Here is a 4,822-nt window from a genome sequence, read left to right on the forward strand (position 1 = left end):
CCAAATCACTTTTCCAAGCCTAATTCTATTTTCCAATCCTAACTCCAAGCCACAAAATTTCCCAAGCCTAAGTGCTATAAATTGAGGCACTCCCCTCTTCATTTTTCAAGCTTTGATAGCCAAGAAACTTATTGCAAATTCTCTCCTCACCTCTTCCAAACCCATCACTCAAAGCTCTTTTTCTTCCACACAAATTAGTGAGTCACATCTTGAACCTCACTAATTTAGAGCTAAACCTCAACATAAACACTACTTTTCTTCATCAATTGTGATAGATCAAGGCTTGTGGTTGTGTGTTCTTGAAGAAGATTCAAAGTTTGTGAAAGATTTGGTAAAATTCTAGATCCAATCCATAATTCAAGATGTGATCCATTGTTGTTTATGCTTGATGCACCTTTGGTGCTACATTGATGAGATTTGCTTGCTTAATTGATACATTTTCGTGCACAAATTGATCCAAGATCACAAGGTGTTTGGTTTTATGTTTAAACAAGTTTTCTTCTCTTTATTTGCTGTTTTTTTGAAAACTGTGTTGTGCAAATCGATTTACATCTTGTGCAAATCGATTTACATAACTGAAAACTGCGCAGATTTTGAAAACAGAGTTATGCAAATCGATTTACACTCTGTGCAAATCGATTTACAGCTGGGCAGAATGCTTATTTTTGTGGTTTTTGACTTGTTTTTGGTTCTAACTCATCTTCTACTCCATTCTTTTGATATTTTCTTTGAATCACAAGTTAGAGGCCTAATTTCTCTCTAATTTCAATGGACTTAGGGCGTTGATAGGATGAGAATCCAAATCCGCAATATTAAGTGATTGAAATTATGGATGAAAGGAGCTTTTAATGTGGTTCCATCTTTTACTTCTTTTTATTTTGGTCGATGAAAGTCTTAATGCCTTGAGAATTCTTATGGATTCTTGGTAAAGACTAGATCACTCACCTATTTTCTTTTCGTGCGGTATTGCTTTCGGAAGGCGATCTACATATCGTTCTTCTCGCATGCATTAGCACATAAAGTTTTGACCGGCCTCGTTGTAGGGTGATTTCTATATAAATCACTTGGCGATCTGCTTAACATAGCGCAATATTTCGTGTCCCGAATAAAAAAGATCAAATATGGAAGAGAATTGTATGCGGTTGATTTAAGACTTGTGGAGGTTTTTATCGTGTAGTCGCTATGATTTTATCAAGCTTCTGATAAACCCCATTGAATTTAAATCCGAGTACATCATTCACTCACCATTGATCTCCTACTAACTTTGATAACATACTTGACAAGCTTCAAGATGGTTATCTTTAACATTTAACAACTAACTTTAATTTCCGCACCTTTACTATATCGTTCTTTATATTACCGCTCTTTATATTACCGCTCTTTATATTTCTCGCTTTATCGCTTTATTTTATCATTTCATCATATTTACTTTCCGTCATTTTTTCTTTTGTCCACTTGGACCATACTCTATTTTTCTTGCTAAAACACTAATAAATAACCAAAATCTAAAAAATACATAAGGTTCTCTTTGGACTATCAGTAACTATCCCTAGCAATTTGGAGATTCGGACTTATGGACCTAGTACCTTTGGACTCATTCTATTACTATCCTGTGATTGTTCTGTCTGTCTGGCATTGTTTTGTTGTATGTTTATGTGTGCAGGTACTTCCTTGAAAGCCCTTGATGGTTAATTCCAAGGCATTGAGATAAGGATTTTACCCAAAAACAGCCGTTACTCTGCCCAATTTTTGTCAGAATCTTAATGTGCTTAATGAAAAAATGGTGCTAAGATAATAAGTTCATCTGGATCCCCAAGTGTTAATGTGTTGGTATTGATAAATCCAAAGGATGGGAAAACTACCTTGGCTCTTAATGTCAAGTGTTGGCTTCTTATTCGGTTAGACCGTTTCTTTCCTTAGCTTTTATTTTATGCATTAGGTTAGCCTCTTCATCTCCTCCCATTCTTAAATTTTCAAAATCTTCTCCCTTTTTCCAAAATATTCTTATGTTTGCAAATCTTTTCAAAACCTTTTTCTTAAAAATATCTTTCGCCCTTAGTGGCTTTTCTTCAAAAGTTTAGACACCGTTAACTGTCGAAACGAGTGGTTATACCCCACGATTTTGAAATTGATTGATAATAACGAGATCTTTTCCGCGTGAGAGAGCTAGTGGCATACTCGTTGATTTTATCCGAGTTGGAGCCCTTCTTTCATTTGCGATGCAAAGAACTTGTTTGTTCTCATGCTCAAAATCAATGGCTGAGTATTTCTCTCTAACGACACCAAAGTGTTTATTCGTTTTTAAAACGTTTTTCCCAAAAGCGGAACTACATTAGCTCTGACTTCTCCATTGCACCGAGGAGGTATGTAGGCACAAGGCTTAACGCTTTGCCGAGCTTATTTTAAAAATAAAACAAACCGTTTTTTAGCACACACACAACACAGATTTTCAAAAAGGTTCCTGTGGAGTACCACAGATATGAGGGGTGCTTTAAACCTTCCCCTCATATAATCAACACCCGTACCTGAGATCTCTTTCTTGTTTTAAAAACAAAACTTTGGGTTTTTCGTTCTTTTCCCTTTTCCTTTGAAAAAAATAAAGCGCGGTGGCGATTTCAAACGGAATATTGATTCGAGTCAATCCCATGGCTTCGATATCAGATTTTCCCCGCTACAGAAAAGCATACAAAAGGATTCAAAGATCCAAAATTACAAAACAAAGGAAAAGCTAAAAACTAGAAGGGAACACTTCTGACGAAGATCCATCTCCTCTCTGCAGCTTCCTACGGAGCTTCTCCAATTCATCTTCATAAAAGGCCTTCAAATGAGCATTCTCGATTATCAGCTTATCAGCAACCTCTTTCCATGCCACTGAATCTTCTTGTTGTCTCTTTCGCTTTTCACCATGTTGTTGAAGTAACTCTTCTTGATGACGAATCTGATCATCCTTTTCCATCAACCAACCATCTTGGATATCAAGCATTTCATCCTTTTCTTTCAAGTGTATCTTCAATTCTTTGTTCTCAAGCTCCAAAGCATCTCTTTCCGCTCTCAACTTAGCCACGAGCTCTAGATGTTCTTCACTACTTTCAACAGGAGTAGTGGAAGACAATGGTGGAGTAACGAGTAGAGAAGGCTCCTCGAGTAAATAAGGCATCTGAAAAGTATGAGCTCTAGCTTGAACCCAATCAGTGTAGTCTTTGAGAGCAACACATTGTTTCATTCCCAAGTTTCTCTTCCTATCAACATGGTGCCAAGCACGCACAAACCGATTTCTCATATCCGAATTTCCATCTTGATTGAGATAAAAGATTCCTGACACAAGAATATTAGCGGGTCTCTCCTTCATGGGATAGCAAAATTGACGCCTTGCAAGAATGGGGTTGTAGGTAATTCCTCCTTGTATACCAAGAAGAGGTACATTAGGGAATTCTCCACAACTATCAATAATCTCACCAATGTCATAAGCAGGATTGTACCAATGGATATTCCCATTAGTAAGAGGCATGATCTTCTGAGACCATGAGAGACCATCAGGATTGTTCAAGAAACTCTTAGCTTGAGGTAAGTGCGAAATAAACCACTTATAGAGCAAAGGAGTGCAACAATTGATAAGTCCACCTTTCTTATCATTCCTATGGTGAATGGAATGATAAGTATCCCCAAGCAAAGTAGGCACAGGATTCCCAATCATGAAAATCCGAATAGCATTAACATCGACAAAGTTGTCAATGTTGGGAAAGAGTATCAAACCATAGATGAGCAAGGCCATAAATGTCTCAAAAGCAATCATACTTCCTTTACTAGCCAACATAGAAGCCTTTCCAATCAAGAACTTGGAAGTCAACCCCCAAATTCCTCCTTTTTTAGTCATGTTTGCTTTCACATCTGATATTTTCAAATGAAGAAGCTCTGCTATCTCATCAACCTGAGGCTCTTTCTCCAGACCACTAAACGGTATATCATTCGTAACTGGAAAACCAATCCAATAAGAATACTCCTCCAAGGTGGGAATAAGCTGATAATCGGGAAAGGTGAAACAATGATAAACCGGGTAATAAAACTGCACAAGAGTCTCAAGAATCCCTTTTTCTACTTTGGTCTTCAAGATAGAGATCAATTTCCCATAACGGTTTTTGAAGTTGTCAAGATTAGGAGCCAAAGTTGCTAGCTCTTTCAATTCCTTTGCACTTGAATTCCGGAAAGTGTACTTCTTGATGCTTCTCTTTTGATCCATGGTACCTGTTATGTTTACAAAGAAAGTCTCTAAGTTCCTTGAAAACCATTTGTGAATGTCATTTTTATGAATGCATGAATGCATGGTTTATGCATCAACCACAATCAAGAGCAGACAAGATCACATCAAATCACACAAAATCACATAGTCCAGGTTCTTAGGTTCGACGTCACGAGCATGGAGCCATGGGTCTACCCATCCCACAAGGTGTGATCTAGGGAGTTTTGTACCTGCCAATCGGGTTCTACAAAGGTTCCCAGAGTTTTCAATCTTCTATCAGATATTACCGGCACACACAATTGCTCATGGGCGCTAATAATATGCCTAAAAAGACCTCGTCTGAGCGTAGTATCGCATGACAACAAGCTCAAATTGGTACTTGATCTTGTTTCTGCACTACATCCTAAAAAGGCTTAGGTTGGTTAAAAAGGTTCTAGGCCATTCAGCTTCTACGGACACTCACTATTGAAAGTAATAGCGTTATCACGATGGTTCGTAACAACCTCTACTACCTTCCATGAGGCCTCCACTGATTGGGGTTCCACCATATAACGCTCATGGTAAGGATTGCTCCTGACATGCGAC

This window comes from Vicia villosa, linkage group LG3 (genome assembly GCF_029867415.1).
Source record: "Vicia villosa cultivar HV-30 ecotype Madison, WI linkage group LG3, Vvil1.0, whole genome shotgun sequence".
Lineage (NCBI taxonomy): Eukaryota > Viridiplantae > Streptophyta > Magnoliopsida > Fabales > Fabaceae > Vicia > Vicia villosa.